Genomic DNA, 25,802 nt, shown 5'->3' with positions numbered 1-25,802 from the left:
ACATCAGCTTCCGAACCAAACAAACCCACACTGGAAACCAGATGCCACTTGATGGACTTATACCGGACTCCAAGCACACAACAATAGGATACGGAATGCCAATCGCTGGGCTTACATCCGTCTCCTAACACACACAAGAAGGAACCAAACAGACAACAAGTTACTAAGGAGTCTGGCACTCGAGCCTAGCAACTGTCAAGCAAACACACACAAAAAGAAAAAAGGGTGCCCGGAGAGATCTCGTGCGACCTCCTGCCTACGTACCTCATCTGGAATGAGGATCAGGGCAACGTAGTTCCCCTGAACAGGGGAGAAACTTTCTTCTAACCAGAGACTGGGAAATGACCAACTAGAAGGGATACTGACTCGAGCCTAATAGTTATCATGTATTCCACAATGGTCCTAGGTTGAGTTTTCTATCTACTTGCATAGGCTGCAAGCTAATCTTAAACAGGCAAAGCAAAGCATGCAAGCATAATCAAAACAAAGCAAACATTCACAATTAGCACACACTATATACAGACAAAGTGGGCTCAAACAAGGGTTAGGCTGCAAAAGCAAGCCAACTGTATCAGGTGATGTTAGCTCTTAACCCTAACATTGAGAGTTAGGGTGAAGCAGATGAAATAGGAAGTGAGGGGTGTGCCTCACAGCTCTTATCCCTGGCCAGGGAGAGCTTCAGACAAAGAAGTGTAGGTTCAGAAAGTGGGAACCTTTCTACACTTATGACACTGACCCAACTGTACAACTGTACAAGGATCTTGGGTTACTATCCACAATGCATCAACACCAGTTGTGTGAGCAAAGGGACGACTCAACTGAATAGCAGGAGATGGATTGCACATCTCTTTTATCTGCCAATTGCCTTATCAAAGGTCTTTTCCTGCTTGGGGACAAAGATAAACAAGCACAAGCATTGCCTCTTAAGGAGGACTTCAGACAGGTGCCTGGCCAAATAAGAGGCCAGGTCTTCCAGACTACATGAAGTTAGTGATGCTATACCTCAATTGGTTAAGCAACCAAGCAACAGCAAAAGCAAGTTCAAAATGAACTATAGCAACTAAGGTACCTGAAATCAATCTAACATAATCAGTACACAGCTCAAATAGTCAAACAGACAAGCTAAAAGTCAACAGTTAACTGTACACAAGCAATGCATCAAGCAAAGCATAAGCCAATGCTCAACATAAATGACTTAGAAGCCACCTACAAAACAAACTTAATGTTAATCAACATCAATCAAATAAGCAACTCAAGCCAAGTGAATTAATTCCTCCATGCCATATGCTTTTTGTCTTGAAAACACAACTCAAACATGAGAAGCAAACCCCTAGGACAAGGCCTAGGGTCAAAGGGGGAGAAATAATTCAAAGCAGAACATGAAAATTGGCACAAATCAAGTTCAATCAAATTAGAACAATGTCCAAGTGGTCTCACATTCATATCATACACCAATTTCATTTCACAAAGCATCTAAGGCAAAGTGTGCAATTCCAAAGCTCATTGGACCAAACAGAATGAATCAATCCAAACTTAATCAAAACTAATTCAATAAATCCCAAGAAAAATCATGGCTAAACAGCATTCATCAAAGGATCATCACAACAAATTTAAGGCCATTTGGACAAGTGGAAGCAAATCAAATAAAATCCCTAAGTCAAGGCATGCACATACAAGCTCATACAAGGCACAAAATCATGCATCAACTTCACACAAGCACAAAACAGAATTGGTGCAAGATAAATGAATCAAACCAAAGCCATGGAAAACTTCAAAGTGTCTAGAATCACTCCACAAAATTTCAAGTCCATCCAATACATATTAAGAATTTCACAAATCATTTAAGATCATGACTCACAAAAAGTCCACAATTGGTCAAACAGAAAAGAAATTCTTAAACAAATTGGAAATGCATCCAAAAATTCCACAAAAATTCACACTCAACCTTAACATCCAGAATAATCAACATACAAAAATTCAGATCTTTTCAAGTTCATATGGCATGGTAAAGAAATTCCACAAATTGGACAAGAAATGGTGTGACACACATTGTCACACCTCCAATGATCAGATCATATCTCACAAACCAGGAATGCAAAAATCACAAACTCTATACCAAAATACTCCTAAAGGTGTCTAGTTTACACATATAAAATTCCAGCTCCATTGGATTAAGCATCATCATTTCACAATCAAAATAGCAAGCAATGTGCAAGTAATGACATGTGTGAACATTCCCTAAGCAATTTTAAAATCCAGGCGTGCACAATTTTTGCAAAAATCACTATAAAATAGTAGACATGGCAAGGATCATGGCACAAAAAATCTAATGTGAATTGGACAATTATTTTGTGAGTTATTTATTTTCTAATGTAAAGAAAAAATAAAAAAAAGCATGTGGAATGGCATATGAACATGGAAGCATATAATGAGAAATAATGCAAATGCCAAAATGAGAAACGCTGGAGTGGAGGATCGAAGCCGGTTGCTATTCAAATCCTGGCACGCTACAGTGAAGCGCAGCGTTTCACTAAAGGAGGTGTCACGGTTTGATTGGTGCATGGAGCAAAAACAAGGAACATCATGCAGAGCGCGCGCAGGAAGATCTAAACATTTCTGGAAATGAAAATAGCTAGGGTTCTTGATGTTCTTCATCATTTTCCAACTCAAGAACAAACATTCACGAAAATCAACAAGCGGCATACCATTATGTTCGTCTTTCAATGCTCATCACTAATATAAACATCATTAGACCTAATTCCTACTCACATGAACGGATCGATCAAAGGAAGTTTTATCAACCAATCTTAAAATCCAGATAACTTTCTTGTTTCTCAATGAAAATCAAAACTACAAAGTTCAGCATGCTCGTGGATACAAGATCTACAAAAACCATAGCATAATTTCATGAATCGAGAGTATCGAATTCTGACCTGGTTTAAATTGCAGATTTGTATTTGTGATTTTCTGGCCTTGTAGTGTGCAAACAGAACTTCCTTGATGCTTAGGTTGATGACTGGAAGATGGATCGTGGCTCAATTGTGCTTGAAGCAGCTCAAAAATGCATTTGCCATTGATGAAGCTCACTTTAACAGTCTGAAATTTTGCTCGAAAATGGTGGTTCCTTGCTTGCAAAAGATCCACTAGCACTTGCAGATGATGAACCAATGAAGAAACAATGCAACTTCTATGAAGAAATTTGCAGAAAAGTGAGAGAGAAAGTTCTTGAGATTTTGCAATTTTTGATCTAGATCTGAGATGAATGAATGTTAATCAGAAACTCTGTTAGCATTATCTATTTATATGTGCTGCTAATACACTTTGTTAATCAAGCTTAGCCAAAATGCAAGGATTAAGGAAAATGCAAGTTTATGTGCAAATTGATCAAACACCCCTCATGTGCATGGAACCTGCTACAGTGCACGAGTTATTAGCCAAACACCCTCCAAATATTGTTTTAGATCAAATTCAAGTGATTGGAAGTATGGCAAATGCATATTTTTTGAAATGGACTTTTTTCCCTCCAAATTCAAATTCAAGTCAAGTGAAAAATGCAATTTTTGTGTGATGATTTTTGATGAAATGTAATGAATGATTTGGATAGAAGAGATCAAGAGTGAAATGTTCCAAAAAGAACCACATGATTTGGCCATTTGGTGTGAAAGTTATCCAAGTTTGAAGTTCAAAATTTCTTGACAATGATTTGATCATAATTTGCCAACCACAAATGAGAAATGGATGTTCTTGAACTTTTAGGAAAGGTGAGAGCAAGATCTTCAACTTTCATGTTGGACAAAATTTCATTTAAATCTTGTATGATGATGTAAATTTGAGGATAAGACCTTTCCATTTTTGACAGTTTTGAATTACAAGTCACTTTCTATTTTTGGAAAGTCTTCATCTGACTTTATTTTCTTCATTGTTGATGTTTGAAATGTCAAATGAAACTTGTTTGGACATGAATGAAGTGTATCTAACCCTCTCCCACCTCCAAATCCATCAGTTGACCTTTGGTTGACTTTTGTTGATTGATAGAAGGCTTTGGCTATGCACAGATGATCTTGAGCCTCAATCTTCTGATGAAATGGCTCAAACATGAAACCCTAGCTTCCATAAGCTCAATAAAAACCATAGAATGATATCTCCTCTTAATGAAGACCTCAACTCCTTGACAAGCCCTGATTGGCACAATGCAGATGATTAGGGTTGACCAGAGGTCAAAACCCTAATCCCAAGGAACTGATCAAGCATAAGGAATCTCTTGGTGATGACAAAAACCATGATGATGATGATGTACCATTTCAACCAAGATAATGATCAATCCTCCTTGAGGAACCAAGAAACCCTAATTTGAAGCACAAACCCTCAGATGGCTAGTGATCCATTCAATGAACCCTCAGGCTTGAATCTTAACCTCTTTATCTTCTGATCAAGACTTAGGAGGATGACTTGTCTATGTTGCCACATGATATGCAATATGCAATGACCAAACCTAAAAAAATGAAATGCAACATGCTAGGCTAGTCCCAAGAGAGGAGGGCAAATTTTGAGGTGTTACACAACTATGGATGGTGAAGCCTTCACTTCCCCTGTGAACTCAGACGCAGTTAAAAAATACTTCGCATAGAATAGACCCGCTGGACAAAAAAGAATAGTCCAGGAAAAAATGGGCATCCCGACGATCCAAGAAAAAGAAAAAGGTTTGAGCAAAAGTTAGGGATAAAAAATGGAAAAGATTGTACACCCGGTAAGTTGAAAACCTAAAAAGGCAACTTAGGCAAAAATGGGTATCCCGGTGGATTGAAAACCCGAAAGGGCGATCCAGGCAAAAGTTAGGGATTAAGCGAATGACTGCGTTCTGAGTAGTTCTGAATCTCATCTCGTGTCAATAACTGGAAACTTTCAAAGGATAGGAAACAGTCCAATCACCTTTTTTAGAAAGCCGATCATCTGGAGGATCTTGAAGACGAGCGAGTCATAGAAGAATTGGAACCGGATAGAAATCCATTTCACATTGCCATTAGATTAATTTCTGTTTTTATCTTTTGTGCGATTACCTCTTTCCAGGGATTGCTTCCTGATGTAAATGCCTATTCAGAGGCCATTCAATCAATGAAATCATGTTATTCAGTATATATCTGTTTTCATTTTCATTTTACTATTTTGTTTGCAAAAATGACATCCGAATTTTTGATAAACATTGCATCATGAAACATAAGAGCTTTGCAGCTACATGCTCAAAAAACATTTAAAATTGCTGTAAATTTTAAGTGCTTTGGATCGTCTATTCAAAACAGGAACACTCGGGATATTTCCTTAAGGTTCCCAGCAGATGATTGCGATTGTTTTGCTTCAACAGTTGGTACCTGGTATCTTATCCCTGCAGAGTTGGTCCAAGCATTGGATTCTTCAATCCCCAGCAGGTTCTCACTATTGTACTCCCCCAAGCATGTGCTTCAGACTATACACTCCCTAGTAGAGTTGACAATGCCAGACTGTATATCCCCAACGGAGTTGATAGTGCCAGACTGTATCTTCCCAGCAAAAGCAGCTCCTCCTCAGAGTTCGATGCCAAATCGATGATCTCGACGCTATATCCTTGATCTCTTTACTTGAAGCAGAATCTCGGTACTGTATCGGTGTTTGCTTCCCCTGCTGAGTCGTCTCTCTCGCAGATTATGGTTGTCAGAACCATTGTCGCTTCCCTCAGCAGCACGCTTTCAGTGCCAGTCTCTCCCCAGTCAGAATCTCGGAATTTTATTATTGCCAGAACACCGCATGGCCGGTCATTTTCCCCACATAGTTAATTGTGTTGTGCATCTCCAACAACAGTGTCAGGTTCCAGAAGATTGTAATCATTTCCCCGACAGAATTCCTTGTCTCGGCTTGGCATTCTCCCCAGCATTTCGCATCCCTGCATGTAGAATCGTATTGCATTGCATCATCCCAAATCGCGTAGCATTTCCATTTTCATGGAGCATTACGCCATTGAAAAATTCAAACATACGCATGTAAAGCATAAAACATTCTCGGTATCCCAAGTGATAAACCAGAAGCTTGTTTCTAGTACTCAGACTGAAGATTGTCCATGACTTATTATCCCCAGCATAGGTCGTTGGCCCACGTGCCGCCTCAATTATCATTCTCCTTATTTCTGCCGATACTGACAGGCATGAAGTTTTTCCGGTATTCATACCGAGGTGGCATTCAGGCCAGTTTTCCGGTATTCAGACCGAAGTGGCATTCAGGCCAATTTTTCGATGTTCAGATCGAAGAAGTTTCCGACGTTCAGGTCGATGCAACTTGTGGCATTCAGGCCAGTTTTCCGGTATTCAGACCGAAGTGGCATTCAGGCCAGTTTTCCGATGTTCAGATCGAAGAAGTTTCCGACGTTCAGGTCGATGCAACTTGTGGCATTCAGGCCAGTTTTTCCGGTATTTAGACCGAAGTGGCATTCAGGCCAATTTTCCGATATTCAGATCGAAGAAGTTTCCGACGTTCAGGTCGATGCAACTGTTGGTGTAAGCTCTAGAGGCCAATACTTTTGGTACTTGTATCGAATTATTTATTAATAATAAAAGGCATTTTCTTTATTATGGTTGATTAATAAAGTCCCTAGAATAGATAGTCCGTTTAATGTATTAAGTGTGACTTAATCATGAAAACACATTAAACATAAGGGCACTGTTCTTAAAGTATCCGTAGTCGAGCTTTAATGTGAAGTGGGATAACATTAAAGCATTAAGACTATTATGTTTGTAGACTGATGATCACATCTCATGGATCATGGATAAAGAGGTATCAAGTCTTAAACATAGGTATGAATATTAGGAGTAATATTTATACCGGATTTACCCGATATGAGAATACTATATAGAAAGTTATGCAAAGTGTCATAAGTTATTCTCATGGTGATAATAGTGTATACCACTCTTCGACCTGAAACCACTATGGATCCTAGATGTAGAGTCGAGTGCTTTATTGCTGATCCAACATTGTCCGTAACTGGATAACCATAAAGACAGTTGATGGGTACTCCACGAAGCATGCTGAGGGACATGAGTGTCCTAGATGGAATTTTCGAATCCTGCGTAACAGGATAAATGTCTATGGGCCCAATATTGAACTGGACAAGGGTGACACGGTCTATACCTTGTGTTCAATATAGACATAAGGGCAAAGGGGTAATTATACACATAATTATTATCACAGGAGGTTTTGTCAGATCACATGACATTTTCGTGACTTGGGTAGCAGTGATGTGTTGCTAGATACCGCTCACTGTTTATTATGTTAAATGCGTGTGTAACACCCCAAAATTTGCCCTCCTCATTCATGCATTCATTTAGCATTTCATATTGCATTTCATCATGTCAATCATAATTAGATCCGGAAAAAAAAACGAAAAAAAAATAATAATAATAATTTTTTACAAAAAAAATAAATAAATAAAAATAATAATAAAAAAATAAATAAAATATAATAAAAAAAAATTGGACTTGGGTCTCTCTCATTTGAGCCCACAAAACCATGAAATTCAGTCTATAAATACCAAGGCTTCACTTGAGAAAAAGGAAGAGAAGCAAAAACACTCTGAGGTTTCCTTGGAACAAAACCCTGAGGAAAAAGATAGTGAGAGAAGACCTAACGGAGTTCAGAGCAGCCTCTAAACCCTGAAGGGAACTCAACTACATAGAATCACCTCTGCCTCACATCAATCAAGCTCTCCAATCAGGTTTGCCTTTATTCCCATTACCTTTTGCTTTGAAGTTGAATACTCTGAATGTTTGAGGTATGATGGATGAATTTCATTAGGTTTTTGCCCACGAGTTCATAATTATGTATGAATGTATAAATAATGCCTTGAATGCTTAATCGTTTAATTTTTGAGTGTATGCCACAGGGTTTGAGGTTTCTGAAACCATACTGTTGTCCATGAAAAAAATGCTTATCGTGTTTCACTAACCCTTTTGTTGAGTTTTTGTGAGGGCTCACAGACTCTTGCAGAGATGGTTTGCGTGGTTTTCCCACTTTATTTGTGGGATGCCCCCTGGAGGTTCATTCCGATTACCTGTACTGACTCACTTTTCTTTGATGGCATTAGCTTGGGAGGTCCCTGGGTTTCTTACTCCTTTAATTGATGTTACTTCGGATCTTCATCCGTGTGGTACTTTTACCTATTTTCCGCATTTTATCGCTTTCTTAGCTGGAAGACCTCGATAGGAGGCATTTGTTTTCTTTTGTTTATTTACTTCTGAGCCCCTTGTTGGCACATTTACTTTATACATGTTTGTTTTGTATGTGTTCGTATCCCTGCAGGTAGCGCGGTTCCTTCATCAAGGACTGCCTTTTTGCCCTTGAGCATCCCAAACCCTAAAACCCAAAGCAACACGTTAACTCCTTCTACTACAGGCGAGTAAGTCTCCAAAGGTCGAGCATCCGGTAGATTGCCTAGTGACGTCGTTCGTCCAAAACCCAATCCATAACCCCATAGTTAGCCGAACTACGGCTTGCTCTGATTCTCATTCCAGATGAGATACGTAGGCATAAGACGCGATGTCTTAGCGAGCACACATCCCCCAACCCATAGGTCAGCCGAGCTACGAAGACTCTGATTCTCATATTCAGATGAGATACGTATGCAGTGGATGCGACATCCGCGCCAGTCATTTTCATTTAACCCTTTTTTTTTGGTAAACAACACAAGATAAACTCACACCCTTTAGACGAAAACTACAAAAGTGGATCCCGTAGAGTACTACGGATGCGTAGGGGTGCTAATACCTTCCCTTCGCATAACCGACTCCCGAACCCAAGATTTGGTTGCGAGACCCCGTCTTGTCCTTTCCTTTTTTCAGGTTTACTTCGAGCGTTTCCTTTCCCTCCTTTGGGATGAATAACGCACGGTGGCGACTCTTCTGTCATTTTCTTTCGCCGGTTGTTTTTTCGCGCACTGTATTTTTCAGGTTGCGATAGCTGGCGACTCTGCTGGGGACTAAGAAGTTGACCTCTTGCTGGTCCATCTTCCCTAAGCGAGTCCCTCCTAGCTTTTATGAATTTCTTGTTTATTGGGTGTTCATGCTTTTGTACATTTATTTGCTTACTTGCTTGTATGCATCTGTTGTATCTGTTGGATCTGTTTGTTTGTTTGTTGGGATGGGATGTTCTATGAGAGATAAGCCCATTACCCAGGCTTGAGTGTACACACAGGTTTTAGAGTGGATGATCATGAGGCTTGCGTGGCATGTTGCTACGTTAAGTCGTTCGTGAAGAACCACACCCAGACGAGGTTTCTTTTGGATATATTATGTCCTACGGATGTTCCGTAACGACATGGTGTTCCTTTAGAAATTGTCGACTCTGGTGACCATTTCCCGAGAACTCAGTCGAGGCCTCTCCTCCGAGACGTGATTATGTTAGCTCTGGTGGGCGCATTCTCGCTGATCAATCCGAGGACCCCGAGACTGGGAACTTGCTTTAGGATGTCCTGTTGAGGGGAGTCAGTGGAGGTCTTTTATCCCATAATAATGCCAAACCTTCAGTGGTAAACGTATTATTCGCGACTGAAGGGCTGAAGCTGACGAACTTTTGTTCTTAGAACCTACCAGTGAGGGGCGGGCTAAATTCAGGAAACCTTAACCTCCAACCAACCCGGTTTTCTGGAGCAGAGTTTTGGTCTTGTATTATATTCCTCAGTGAATTTCTCTCAAGATGTTCAAGCGGATCCATCAATTCTGATTGACATGCCTTTGCATTGCATAACATCATCTGCATATTTGCATCCAACATCTCATGCTTATTCATTTGCAGGGTATTCCCTTTCAAAACGGGGGTGCCTTAAAACTGAACAAGCAGTGCATCGCATACCATGCATATTAACCCTTGTCTGTTTTGCAGGTGTCACCGCAGTGTCTAATGTTTGTTCCCTGTATCAGACAGTTATTGGTCCCAAGTGAGTTCACAGATACCCGACAAAGGAAAACCGTCCACGACTAGCGATGGACCAAGTACAGAAAGAGCTGGCTGATATGCGTGAAAGGATGGATCAGTTCATGGCATTGATGACTGGTATGGCAGAAGGCCAGGAAAAGCTGAGGGAATTGGTTGAGCAACCGAGACCCGATCCGGAGGTGGAGATACCAAATGCTGAGGGAAACCCTGGTAACCCTAGGAACACTGATAACCCTGTGAACACTGGTAATGCGGGTAACGCAAATGCTGATGGAAACCCGGGTAACGTTGGCAACACAGGGAATGTTAGAAATGGTATTGGCGGAAGGTGCAATGTGAATCAAGGAATTCGGATTAACGGGCGCCCCGTTACTGAAGATTATCAGTATGATCAATTTTCTTTGCACGACGAGGCCCTCGAGACCACTCGCCGTATGGATGAGCTTGCTGAGAAGCTCAAATCTTTGGAGTCTCAAAATTCCTTAGGCTTTGATGTCACAAATCTTGGTCTGGTTCAGGGAGTAAGGATTCCTCACAAGTTCAAACCCCCTACTTTTGAGAAATACAACGGGGCTTCTTGCCCACGCACTCATCTCCAATCTTATTTGGGAAGGTTGGGAGCTCACACGGAAGATGAAAAGCTGTGGATGTACTATTTTGAAGACAGTCTAACTGGAGCTTCTCGTGAATGGTATTCTCATTTGTCTCGTACTACCATCAAGAGCTGGAAAGACTTGGCAGAGGCTTTTGTCAAGCAATATCAATACAACTTGGACATGGCTCCAAATCGGACCTTGTTGCAAGGTATGTCCCAGACTGCCAAGGAGACCCTTAGAGAATATGCTCAGCGTTGGAGACAGATTGTTGCGTCCGTCCAACCCCCTATGTCTGAAAAGGGAGATGGCGGACATGTTCATGAACACTCTTCAAGGCAATTATATTGAGAGATTGGCTGCTTGCCCGTCAATCAGCTTTGCAGAGATAGTAATTGCTGGAGAAAGAATCGAGAGTCTGTTGAAGATGGGCCGAATTCAAGACAATAGTGTTTCCAACCCATCAGGTCCCAAGAGACCGTTTGCTGGTAACGGTCAGCGAAGAAAAGAAGGCGAGGCAAGCGTTGTGTATGCCGGCAGAGGCAGGAGTAAAGGACGCCCTAATTATTATCAAGATCAAGTGGCCGCCGTCACTATTCCAACACCCGTTCCTCAACCGCAATATCATCCGCAACAACAACCCAGGTACAACAATCAACAACAAGGAGGTAATCCGGGTCAGCAAAGACACTATCAACAACGTCCAAGGCAGATGGACCGGGTCATCGAACCAATCCCAATGCCTTATTCAGTATTACTTCCCAAGCTGATTGACATGAATCTGGTTACATTGAGAACTCTGGCCCCACCAATCGATCCCAATAATTTGCCTAAGGGTTATGATGTCAACGCCAGATGCGCTTTTCACTCCAACGCACCTGGCCATACTACAGATAATTGCAAGGCTCTCCAGTTAAAGGTACAAGATTTGAGAGATGACCAGGCTATCAATTTTGCTCCGGTGCCTAATGTTATCCAGAACCCGATGCCGGCTCACGGCGGGCAGAGGATTAATGCTGTTGATAGTGGGGAAACTTTGAATTTGGTTTCTGATGTGACTAAGGTGAAGACTTCGCTATCGGTGGTTAAAGACCGACTTCTGAAAGGACCGATATTCCCGGGCTGTGGGGAAGAATGCAGAAATTGTCAAGCTGCCGAAAACGGATGTGACAGTTTGAGAATGGGTATTCAACAGCTGATAGATGAAGGTTGTCTTCAGTTCGATCAGGCCCGTCCGGTGAAGAATGATGTATCGACGGTGACGTTTTATTTCACTCCTGAAGAAATATATGTTCCCGAGAGACTCGCTCCGACAAAAATATATTTCCTAGAAAGTACAGAACCAGCAGCGGTGAACATCGAAAGTTCAGCACCAGTCGCAATTTACTCTGACAGCCCTCAACCGACTTTGGTTGGTCCAATCACCATCACGGTACCAGGACCTGTTCCGTATGAGAAAGACAGTGCTATCCCGGGCACTATGGGGTTGATATCTACTGCCAGGGGCAGAAAGTTAACGAAGAAGACATTGACATTGGTAGCTCCGCTGTAGACAATGTTGGAGGGGTTGGTGGCTTCACTCGCAGTGGACACCTATTTGCACCATCAACATTACGCGTGAATACTGAAGCTGAGGCAGCTGCCAAGGCTAAAGGGAAACAGGTATCCACCGAAGAGGTTACTACTGAGGAAGATCCTCCTAAGACCGCATTCGAGAAGGAAGTGGATGAGTTTATGAGGATTATCAAGAAAAGTGACTACAAGGTAGTCGACCAGCTAAATCAGACACCCTCAAAGATCTCCATTCTCTCACTATTGATGTGCTCTGAGGCGCACAGAGCAGCCTTGTTGAAAGTACTGAATATGGCCTATGTTCCACCGGAGATAACTGTTAACCAGCTGGAGTCGGTAGTTTCCAATGTAAACGCTAGCCGGGGGCTAGGTTTCACCGATAATGACCTGACACCTGAGGGCAGGAATCACAACTAAGCCTTGCATATCACAATGGAGTGCAAAGGGGTGGTGTTTTCCCATGTTTTGGTTGATACAGGCTCTTCTCTGAATGTTCTTCCAAAGAATGCCTTAATGAAGTTGGATGGCGATGGCATCATCCTGAGGCTAAGTAACTTAGTTGTGAGGGCTTTTGATGGCTCTAAGAGAGCTGTCTTTGGCGAAGTTGAGTTGCCAATTAAGATTGGACCGCAGGTGTTCAAGAGCACCTTTTATGTGATGGATATCCAGCCTGCCTACAGCTGTCTGCTAGGTCGGCCTTGGATTCATGCTGCCGGTGTTGTTACTTCTACCCTCCACCAGAAGCTCAAATATGAACTAGAAGGTCAGGTCGTCACTGTATGTGGTGAAGAGGATATTTTTGTTAGCCACCTGTCTACATTTAAGTATGTAGAGATGGATGGCGAGATGCATGAGATGCTGTGTCAGGGCTTCAAAACTACAAACATCAATGAGGTCGCGCCCGAAGCTGTCTTTTCACCTGAGTTTGAGAAGGTCGGGACTTCTATCTCTTCATACAAGCAAGCTGTCGAAGTGGTTAAAGCTGGTAATGCCCAAGGCTGGGGCAAATTTGTGGAGCCAGTCATCAAAGAAGACAAGTTTGGATTGGGGTATGCTTCGGGATCTCAGAAGAATGAAACCGGTACTCTCTCCAGCGAGGGTTTGGTTTCCCCCCACATCGTCAATGCTGCAGATGAAGACAAGGCTGACAGCGACTGTGACTTAGATAGCTGGATTCGCCCGTGTGTCCCAGGAGAAAAGCTCGACAATTGGTCGTTTGAAAAAACCGTCCGGGTTACTCTACTGAAAGAGTGATTTTTATTGTTTTCCTTTATTACATGCATAATAAAGTCTTACACTTTGCCCAAGGTGTAACGGCTCATTTGTAGGGCCATCCATTTAGTTACGTTTCACAATTATTTTTATCATCAATAAAGGACGGCTTTTGCAAACAATTTTGTGTTCTCTTTCTTTCAGTTTTTTTTTTACTTTTACAAAAAAAAATGGCAATGTTTCTTTTTTCGTTTTTTCTTTCTTTCCAAAAAAAGTCTCTCATTCTAAGGTAAAGCATGATCCTCCATCATGCAGAGCCGACCACTCGGATCTCACTGCTAACGACACTGCTATGGCCAAGTATGACTTCGACAATCCTATCTATCTAGCCGAAGAAGGGGCTGAGGAAGATTGTGAATTGCCTGAAGGGTTAGCCAGATTGTTGAAACATGAGGACCGAGCTATTACACCTTATTAGGAGGTGATTGAGACCGTCAACATCGGTACCGCAGACGACAAGAAAGAAATCAAGATCGAGGCCAGTCTACAGGCCGAGAGGAAAGACCGTTGATCATGTACTTGACTGTGTTAGAAAGGTCAATGGGTTATGTGCTCGGTCAGCATGACGAGTCAGGTCGAAAAGAGCATGCAATATACTACCTTAGCAAAAGTTTACCGACTGTGAACAAAGATACTCATTGCTCGAGAAAACTTGCCGCGCTTTGGCATGGGCTGCTCGCCGACTAAGACAGTATATGTTGACTCACACGACTCTATTGATATCAAAAATGGATCCAGTCAAGTATATTTTTTAAAAGCCATCACTTACCGGAAAGGTTACTAGGTGACAAATGATACTGACAGAGTATGACATCCAATACACTTCACAAAAAGCCATCAAGGGAAGTGTCTTGTCAGACTATCTTGCAGAGCAACCGATTGATGATTACCAACCTATGAGGTTTGACTTTCCTGATGAGGACATCATGTTTCTCAAATCGAAAGATTGAGAGGAACCACTCCCGGAGGAGGGGCCTGACCCTGAATCCAAATGGGTTATGATGTTTGATGGGGCGGTCCACGTCAATGGTCGCGGACTTGGTATAGTGTTGATCACACCGGAAGGGGGTTCATATGCCATTTGGTGCCAGAATAACTTTTCCCTGCACCAACAATGAAGCCGAATACGAAGCTTGTATCCTAAGACTTGAGGAAGCCGTCAATATACAGATTAAAACCCTGGATGTATACGGGGATTCAGTTTTGGTCATCAATCAAACCAACGGGAAATGGTGCTATGCTGGAACTACGTACCCAGAATTGACGTATCTCGGTCAGAGACGAATGAAGAAAGCATTTGGTCAGAAAGTGCGCCCTCGGAGGTATCAAGTCGGTGAATGCTCAAAATATTTCTTCCTCCCAACACAGATCACAGGGGCAAATGGACACCGAACTATGAGGGTCCGTACGTGGTTAAAAGGATTTTCTATGGCGGAGTTTTGATGCTAACAACCATGGATGGCGAAGGATTCCCGTCCCCTATTAACTCAGACGCAGTTAAAAAAAAATACTTCGCATAAAATAGACCCGCTGGACGATAAAAAGAATAGTCCAGGCAAAAAAAGGGCATCCCGACGAACCAAAAAAAAAAGAATAAAGAGGTTCGGGCAAAAAATTAGGGATATAAAAAAAAGAGTACACCCGGTGAGTCGAAAACCCAAAAGGGCGGCTCAGGCAAAAATGGGTATCCCGATGGATTGAAAACCCGAAAAGGGGGCGATCCAGGCAAAAGTTAGGGAATAAGCGAATGACTGTGATCTGAGTTCATCAGTGTTATATCACCGTTTCATTCAATCCGGCAATCTTCGAAGGTGAAAGATCGACTAATCATCCACTTCAGAAAGCAAGATGAGCAGAGCGTCTTGAGGACATACGAGTCATAGCAGAGTCGAAACTCAGTGGGACCCCGTTTCCACATTGCCATTAGGATAGTTCTCTTTTTATAGCGATCACCTCTTTTTAGGGATCAGCTTCCTGATACCCTTGCCTATTCCTGGCACAAATTTTCTCCCCATTAAGAGTCGAATAATTCAGTTAAAGAGCCTCTTTATTTTTCATTTATCAGTTTGTTTGCAAAAATGTCCGAATTTTTGATAAAGCATATTGCATATGAACATAATGGTGGCTTTTGCAGATGATTTGCACAGGAAAACATTTAAAATTGCTTGGAATGTGCTTAATCCCGAATGGTGAATTCAAACCGAGTAATTCCCCCGAGGCATACGTGTATTTTTGGTTGCAGGTCACAGGAACCGGATGCCAAGTCATGAATCCTCATCCCCAAGCGGTTGACAAAGTCTCTCCTCAGCAGAGCATGTTCCCCAACAGAGTTGACAGTATCCAGACTGTCTATCCCCAGTAGAGTTGACAGTATCCAGACTATATATCCCCAGCGGAGTTGACGGTGTCAGACTGTATCTTCCTAGCAACAACGGAGTGGTTGCATACCCAACGGACAAGAGGGTGGTGTTCCCAGTGTTCATCTCATCCCCAGCAGATTATTTCTAACAGATTTGTTCTAATCCCCAGCTTGAGGACGATTAGCAAGTTCATATCCCCAGCAAAGGCCGTTTCCTACAACATTTCCCCAAGAAGTGTTTTCCCCACAGACTCTCCTCACAGAGCCTCGCCGAACAAAGTTTCCATAGTTGATACTCCCCCCGCAAGGTCAACTTTTCAAGCAGCCAATTTATTTTTGGTGGCTCATTGGTCCCGGCAGACGGATCATTCCCCACAGAGCATTCAAGGATTGATACAGCGATCTGTTCCCTACCAGAGTTTGCTTCCCCAAGCAGATTTCTTTTTACACCATGCATAACATTTGCATTTGCATGCATATCATATCAAGCATACACATAAGCTGATAAACAGGTTCTTCCAAGCAGACTGAAGAATTACTTTACAACCAAGGTCATGAGATCCAGCCAGAGGATCAAGCGTGAGTGATCCATCCTGAGGGTCGTTTTGAAGATTCAGCCTGAGAATCGTGATCCAGCCTGAGGGTCATTTCGAAGATTCAGCCTGAGAATCGTTTTCCAGTGATCCAGCCTGAGGGTCATTTCAAATATTCAGCCTGAGAATCGTGTTCCAGTGATCCAGCCTGAGGGTCATTTCAAAGATTCAGCTTGAGAATCGTGTTCCTGTGATTCAACCTGAGGGTCATTTCGAAGATTCAGCCTGAGAATCGTGTTCCAGTAAGCCAGCCTAAGGCTCAATTTGAAGATTCCTCAGTGAAGTCGCCTACAAGCTTTATTTCCCCAGCAAGCCCAAGTCTAATTGAGGAGTCGTTACAACATGTTCTAGCCCGAAGAATATGTACGAAGCCCAAAAGTGGAATATTCTCGAAGCTGCATATCTAATATGAAGGTTAGGTGTAGATTTCAAAAGAGGGTCAACCAGCGCATGCCTCAGATGCGGGATCCTAATGACGGGAATTTATCATCAAAACAATCCAGATCTAGCCAGAAGATCGAAGTAGATTCAGCCAGAGAATCGAAACAAAGAAGATCTAGCTAGAAGATCGAAAATCGCAACAATTCAGATCTAGCCAGAAGATCGAAGTAGATTCAACCAGAGAATCAAAGGAAATAGATTCAGCCAGAGAATCGAAACGGAGGAGATCTAGCCAGAAGATCGAAGAAGATCTAGCCAGAAGATCAAAATCGTATCCAGCCCGAGGATCAAAATTAATATCCAACCAGAGGACTAAATTGAGTATAGGTTCAGCCAGAGGATCGAAACTCCAGATTAAGCCAGAGGATCGGAAGAAAAATAAACAGCACGGTGTATTTCCGCGTTTTTGTGGTGTTCTCGGAGCGCAAATTTTCGGTCTGTCTTTGGTATTCAATCACAGCTCACCCCGTTTGTCTGATAAGCTGTTCGCTTTCATCCTACTCGGTGTAGCTGATGATTGAATAGGGGCAACTGTAACACCCCAAAATTTGCCCTCCTCATTCATGCATTCATTTAGCATTTCATATTGCATTTCATCATGTCAATCATAATTAGATCCGGAAAAAAAAACGAAAAAAAAATAATAATAATAATTTTTTACAAAAAAAATAAATAAATAAAAATAATAATAAAAAAATAAAAAAAATATAATAAAAAAAAAATGGACTTGGGTCTCTCTCATTTGAGCCCACAAAACCATGAAATTCAGTCTATAAATACCAAGGCTTCACTTGAGAAAAAGGAAGAGAAGCAAAAACACTCTGAGGTTTCCTTGGAACAAAACCCTGAGGAAAAAGATAGTGAGAGAAGACCTAACGGAGTTCAGAGCAGCCTCCAAACCCTGAAGGGAACTCAACTACATAGAATCACCTCTGCCTCACATCAATCAAGCTCTCCAATCAGGTTTGCCTTTATTCCCATTACCTTTTTCTTTGAAGTTGAATACTCTGAATGTTTGAGGTATGATGGATGAATTTCATTAGGTTTTTGCCCACGAGTTCATAATTATGTATGAATGTATAAATAATGCCTTGAATGCTTAATCGTTTAATTTTTGAGTGTATGCCACAGGGTTTGAGGTTTCTGAAACCATACTGTTGTCCATGAAAAAAATGCTTATCGTGTTTCACTAACCCTTTTGTTGAGTTTTTGTGAGGGCTCACGGACTCTTGCAGAGATGGTTTGCGTGGTTTTCCCACTTTATTTGTGGGATACCCCCTGGAGGTTCATTCCGATTACCTGTACTGACTCACTTTTCTTTGATGGCATTAGCTTGGGAGGTCCCTGGGTTTCTTACTCCTTTAATTGATGTTACTTCGGATCTTCATCCGTGTGGTACTTTTACCTCTTTTCCGCATTTTATCGCTTTCTTAGCTGGAAGACCTCGATAGGAGGCATTTGTTTTCTTTTGTTTATTTACTTCTGAGCCCCTTGTTGGCATATTTATTTTATACATGTTTGTTTTGTATGTGTTCGTATCCCTGCAGGTAGCGCGGTTCCTTCATCAAGGACTGCCTTTTTGCCCTTGAGCATCCCAAACCCTAAAACCCAAAGCAACACGTTAACTCCTTCTACTACAGGCGAGTAAGTCTCCAAAGGTCGAGCATCCAGTAGATTGCGTAGTGACGTCGTTCGTCCAAAACCCAATCCATAACCCCATAGTTAGCCGAACTACGGCTTGCTCTGATTCTCATTCCAGATGAGATACGTAGGCATAAGACGCGATGTCTTAGCGAGCACACATCCCCCAACCCATAGGTCAGCCGAGCTACGAAGACTCTGATTCTCATATTCAGATGAGATACGTATGCAGTGGATGCGACATCCGCGCCAGTCATTTTCATTTAACCCTTTTTTTTTGGTAAACAACACAAGATAAACTCACACCCTTTAGACGAAAACTACAAAAGTGGATCCCGTAGAGTACTACGGATGCGTAGGGGTGCTAATACCTTCCCTTCGCATAACCGACTCCCGAACCCAAGATTTGGTTGCGAGACCCCGTCTTGTCCTTTCCTTTTTTCAGGTTTACTTCGAGCGTTTCCTTTCCCTCCTTTGGGATGAATAACGCACGGTGGCGACTCTTCTGTCATTTTCTTTCGCCGGTTGTTTTTTCGCGCACTGTATTTTTCTGGTTGCGACAGCGTGATTTAATATAATTGCCAACGCCGCGAAAACCTATAGGGTCACACACAAAGGACGGATTGATGAGAGATAGAGTAACTAAGGAACACCGTAAGGTACGGTGCACTTAAGTGGGAGACAAAATATGGTAAGGTACCAAATACTTAAGTGATTTTGGGCATATTATAAGATATGGGCCAAAATACACTTAAGTGGGCTTTTTAGCTTGAAGCTCACACAAGTGGTTCTATAAATAGAACCCCTTGGGTAGAAGCATTGTCACTCCAATCCACTCAGACAGAAATTCAAGTAGAGACTTGGAATTTTGTTTCCCTCTTTCTCTCACTCAAAGCCTTCATTCATAACAGCTAGCACTGCGATTGAAGGAATCCGTTCATGTGGACCGAGTAGAGACGTTGTCATCGTTCAACGTTCGTGATCGCCCCGTGGATCTGTATCAAAGGTTTTGATCATTATCAGAGATTTGCACCAAAGGTTTGAATCGCCACAAGAGGTAACGATTCTATCACTGATCATGCCCATTCGTAAGGATCACTAAATGGAGAAAATTTTAAATTCTGTTGCGCCTTAAATGGCTATTCTCCTTCAGCAACTTGTGGCATTCAGGCCAGTTTTCCGGTATTCAGACCGAAGTGGCATTCATGCCAATTTTCCGATGTTCAGATCGAAGAAGTTTCCGACATTCAGGTCGATGCAACTTGTGGCATTCAGGCCAATTTTCCGGTATTCAGACCGAAGTGGCATTCAGGCCAGTTTCCCGGTGTTCAGACCGATGTTTGATAATCTTGTATCTTCCGATGCTCAGATCGGAGTCATTTCCAATATTCAGACTGATGAGCGGCATTCAGGCCATGGTTATTTCTGTGTTACCATTTATTTTGGTATTCAGGCTAACATTCTCTTTTTTCGGTGTTCAGACCGATTCTCACCGTACCAGACGGATTCTTTGTTGATATTTAGATCAAAACCACCTCTTTGCCGATTCTGACAGGCATTGTTACTTCATTCTTCACTTCAGTGTAAATTTCCGGGTTTTTTATTATATTCAATCCCTTGATACCTCGAAAGTGTGAAAGCCGTTGCTATCTCCCTTTCGGGCCTCTAGTTGATTGAATAGGGGCAGCTGTAATACCCCAAAATTTACCCTTTCATTTTTTTGGAAGCTTGGGATTGTGTTTCACATTGCATTAGCATCATACTAGGTCATACTCATTGCATACTGCATTAGTGACTTGGGAAATCAGGGTTTGATTGCTCACTCCTTAACAGAAGGAGCCCACACAAAGCAAGACTGAGAATTGGACTTCATTTTTCTATGTATACAAGTCTCAAGAGTCTCAAGGTGGTCCAGGTATCTTATGGTGGTCTACAGTTCCTCAGTGGAAGATTCAGAGCTCTCAGAGTGTGCATGTGCACTTAATCAGAAACTAGGGTTTCATGGCTACCTGCAACATGTAATGTTTGATTGGAAGTAGAGGGCTTCATTCATGTCATGATTAGAGAGGCATCTTGGCCTAGGAAGGTTCATAATCATCTCACAAAGATCCATTGGCAATCAGTGCAATCAGTTCCTAGTCATTTTTGCCCTAAAAATTATGGTTTGGTATAAAATCGGTTTATTTCTGATTCCTTGAGTTAAACTCATTTCCATGGCCCTCCACATGTCCACAAGGATCTACATGCAAAAAATCAGCTCTTTATTTGAGCCAAAGGTGCTTCAATTGATCAATGGAATCGGAAATCAGACAGTTTGGGAAAAGTCAACTGTGGGGCCAGAAAAGTCAACTCCTGACATTTTGAAAGTGGAATCTCAAAATTCATGTCTAAGGGAGCCTACATGTGAAATTTGATCAAGGTTGGATCATGGATTCATCATTTAATCAGGAGTTGGAAAAGTTACCAAATTTAGAAATAGTTGACTTTCCATTTAGGGCAAGTTTTTATGGTTTTTGCACCCACTTTAATCCCATTTTCCATCAAGATGCAAGCTCCATTTGAAACGTTCTTCAACATGAAAGTTGTTCCTCTTGTTCCAAGCTTTCTAGAGATATGAAGTTTGTTTCATTTGGATTAAAATTGAGAAAGTTATGCTTAGTCAAAGTGAGACATTATTTTAGAACACTTAGAAAATTTTCTAAGTCCAAAATTTGCAAAATTTGTCAAGACTTATGGGCCAGTTTTCTTGCATTTCAAGGCATCTTTTGAAAACACTTTATTCATAACAATTTCACCTTGCCATGTCCTCTTTCACACATTTTTGGAATCATCCTATTTGGATCATTGGTTTGGGAGATGCATCATCTAAAGTTGGTATCATAGACTGAATATTTTGACAGCATTTAGGCCAAACTGGCCCAACCATTTTGCAGCTATGGAACCTGAACTTTATGGCCATTTTTCACCTCTTTCCACTCATTATTTCAATTTGTGTTCAACATGAAAGTTGTTAAGCTCCATGCCCTCTTCCTACTGTTTGCATTGCTTTGTCATTTGGTTATGTATTCATCAAGATACAAAGCCTCAAAGTCACCCTGTTGGACTTATTTCCATGCCATGCTGCACAAACCAAAAACGACCAACACACACTTTTTACCTCATTTGGCCATTTGCTTTTGGTTCACTCACTTATGTTTTGCCACATTTAGCCATTTCTTTTCATACCTCATTTTTTCACCTTTTGCACATAATCCAAGCCAAACACTTCAAGCCCATTAAGTACTTTAAACCCTACATATTTAAGGTTCAAAAACCCTAATCTGAAAGGGGAGGCTGCCACTATTTTCAAGAAAGTAAGGCAAGAGGAAAAGACCAAGTTTCATTCCATTGCATTTTCATAAGTTTCTTGAAATTTCAAAGCTTCCATTTTTCTTCCATCCACTCCAACATCAAGAGGTAGTGGACCTTGCATCCACTAGGTAAACATTTTATCACTCTCTTCCATGCTTATGCTATGCTTGCTCATCATATTTCCATGTTCATTTCATGCTTACCATCCATACTTCATGTTATTTTTCATTTATGCCATGCTTGTTCCATGCTTATTTTCCATGTAAATAATATGACATGTGTGTCTATGAAGCCCTCACCATGAGGCATTGTGATTGAGTTTGAGTTTGTGTTATGAAATTGTTGTTATCCATGTTCATGAAGCCACCTTGTTGTTCACTTTTCACCATGTTTAAGTCATTATTTTTAATGGAACAAAGCACCATTGTGTTCTACTCATTTCATACTAGAACTTTGGTTTTTACATCTTGCCATTTCGTGAACCATAGTGTGAGCATTCTCGAGTGGAAGGTTGGAAGAGTAGGCTACGTTTTCGTGTTTGTTTTTCTGCATATTGCATGGTTGTTAGGGTTTGCATGAAAGAGAGAGACGTGGCGCGTCATAGGCCTTAGGATCGCGTGTGTATCTTATGATCTCAGTCATCCACGCTGTTTTTGTCTTATATGACTTAATGAAACATTGACCAATTGATGGCATGTGACATGTGTTGGTGTAAGCCCTAGAGGCCAATACTTTTGGTACTTGTATCAAATTATTTATTAATAATAAAAGGATTTTTCTTTATTATGTTTGTTTAATAAAGTCCCTAGAATAGCTAGTCCATTTAATGTATCAAGTATGACTTAATCATGAGATTACATTAAACATAAGGACACTATTCTTAAAGTATTTGTAGTCAAGCTTTATTGTGAAGTGGGATAACATTAAAGCATGAAGACTATTATGTTTATAGACTGATGATCACATCTCATGGATCATGGATAAAGAGTTATCAAGTCTTAAACATAGGTATGAATATTAAGAGTAATATTTATACGGGATTGACCCGCTATGAGAATACTATATAGAATGTTATGCAAAGTGTCATAAGTTATTCTCATGGTGATAATGGTGTATACCACCATTCGACCTGAAACCACTATGGACCCTAGATGTAGAGTCGAGTGCTTTATTACTGATCAAACATTGTCCGTAACTGGATGACCATAAAGACAGTTGATGGGTACTCCACGACGCATGCTAAGGGACATGAGTGACCTAGATGGAATTTGTCCATCCTGCGTAACAGGATAGATGTCTATGGGCCCAATATTGAACTGGACAAGGATGACACGGTCTATGCCTTGTGTTCAATATAGACATAAGGGCGAAAGGGTAATTATACACATAATTATTATCACAGAAGGATTTGTCAGATCACATGACATTTTCGTGTCTTGGGTAGCAGTGATGTGTTGCTAGATACCGCTCACTGTTTATTATGTTAAATACGTGATTTAATATAATTACCAATGCCGCAAATACCTATAAGGTCACACACAAAGGACGGATTGATGAGAGATAGAGTAATTAAGGAATACCGTAATGTACGGTGCCCTTAAGTGAACTATAGAACATCGTAAGGTACGATGTACTTAAGTAGAATACGAAATATGGTAAGGTACCACGAGCTTAAGTGATTTTGGCATATTATAAGATATGGGCCATATACACTTAAGTGGGTTTTTTAGCTTGCAGCCCACACAAGTGGTTCTATAAATAGAACCCTTGGGTAGAAGCATTGTCACTCTTGCAATTTCGTTTCTCTCTCTCTCTCACTCAAAGCCTTCATTCATAGCAGCTAGCACTGAGATTGAAGGAATCCGTTCGTGTGGACTGAGTAGAGGCGTTGTCATCGTTCAACGTTCGTGATCGCCACAAGAGGTAACGATTCTATCACTGATCATGACCATTCATAAGGATCATTAAAGGAGAAATTTTAAATTCCGCTGCATTTTGGATCGCCATTCTCGTGAACCATAGTGTGAGCATTCTCGAGTGGAAGGTTGGAAGAGTAGGCTACGTTTTCGTGTTTGTTTTTCTGCATATTGCATGGCTGTTAGGGTTTGCATGAAAGAGAGAGACGTGGCGCGCCCTAGGCCTTAGGATCGCGTGTGTATCTTATGATCTCAGCCATCCACGCTGTTTTTATCTTATATGACTTAATGAGCCATTAACCAATTGATGGCATGTGACATGTTTATTTAAATGCACATTTTATTTTATGCTGTCACACTTAAATAAATCCTGGACGGGGCCTGGCTTGCACGCGCTACCTGCACCCCCCCTCCATGGCCCATTACCAATTCCACTTCATTTTATTTCTATTTCCATTCTTTTATTTATTTTATTTTCTGTTTTACTTTTTAATTAATAAAAATATTTTATTTGTTCACAAAAATACCAAAAAATATGTTTTTATATTCATTAATGTTTTATTTAATTTATTTAATTTTTATTTTCATATTTTATTTAATGTTAATATTTTATTTTAATTATTTATTTCAAGTGGTTCTTTTAAGCATACATTTTTTATTAATTTTATTTTCTTGACTTAAAATTATTTTTAACTTCTGATTTTTGGGATGAGGGTTGACCAATGTCTCATGGTCAACCTGACCTTTTATTGGAATTTTATTTCCCATTTTTAATTTATTTTGGATTTATTTTTGACCTAGTTTGATTGGTTGACTTTTCATTTGACTTCTGTTTTATTTCAATTAATTAAATATCCAATTTTCATTATTTTTAAAATCGTTTTGGGGGATGATGATGTCCTGACCCCACCTTAGTTAGTTTAATTTTTCATAATTTTTGTGATTAATTTACTATTTATTTGATAATTTTTAAGTTGATTTGACTTTACAATTGACTTTTCTATGATTGATGTTTGACTTAGGGATTGCTTATGGCAATTGAAGAGATCTTTTGATCCTCTCTTGTTCATCTCATATGCCATGTATTAGAGGCCTCTCATCTTGATTTTATTTGATCCTTGCATCATTTCCCGATTAAATTATCCAATGATCCTTTGTGTGCATAATTTCACCTGTCTGATTCATTTGATATTTTTTATACATGTTTCTTTCATCCATGTTTAATATTGTTTGATTGTTTAACATGTTGATACTTCTCATGCATTGTCTAATGCTCATTCATTTCATTCTTTGATTATTTAATTTGATCATATGCTTGATTATTTATCTTACTGATTAAACTGTTGCCTACTTGTATGTTGTATGAGGCACATAATATTATTGTTTGATTGCCATGAACAATCCCCATTCATAACAAATGTACCCATCTCCCATGAAGTGTATAATGTTTATTCTTTCATTCTTTATTCATCTGTTAATACAAGAAATAAAACGAACATCCGATAACCATTTCAAAACAAGATCAAAACCTCGATCCAACGTCGAGTATTCATTTTCAAAACTTAACAGAACCAACACGTATTCATCCATCCTTTTGTAAGTTGATTGCTTCATTCATCGTCATTTCTCTTGTAAGTCGATTGCTTCAGGCATCACCATCTACCACCTGTAAGTCGATTGCTTCATGCATCGCCATCTACCCTTTACCCCACTCCTTTCCTTGCTCCATTCGTCGATTCTTGTTCCGTTTAGGTAGCACCCATTAGGTAGAACCCTTTGTATGATAACATAGGTAGAATTCCCTCATTCTTTTGTATGATAACATAGGTAGAATTCCCTCATTCTTTTATATGATAACATAGGTAGAATTCCCTTATTCTTTTGTATGATAACATAGGTAGAATTCCCTTATTCTTTGCATGCTAACATTAGATAGATGTTCCCCTCTGTAAATCCTAACACATAGGTCCATATTGCATGACAACTCTAGGGCAGAGCTTCCCCACTTTCAGACATTCCGTGCGTCTCCGATCTTGTGGCATGTCAGTCCGTTCTATTGTAAAGAGGTAACTGCCTAAGACTCGATTCAGCGAGCTGCGACACCTACTGCTAG

This window comes from Lathyrus oleraceus, chromosome 5, assembly GCF_024323335.1.
Source record: "Lathyrus oleraceus cultivar Zhongwan6 chromosome 5, CAAS_Psat_ZW6_1.0, whole genome shotgun sequence".
Taxonomy (NCBI): Eukaryota; Viridiplantae; Streptophyta; class Magnoliopsida; order Fabales; family Fabaceae; genus Lathyrus; species Lathyrus oleraceus.
This window is presented reverse-complemented; position numbering follows the sequence as displayed.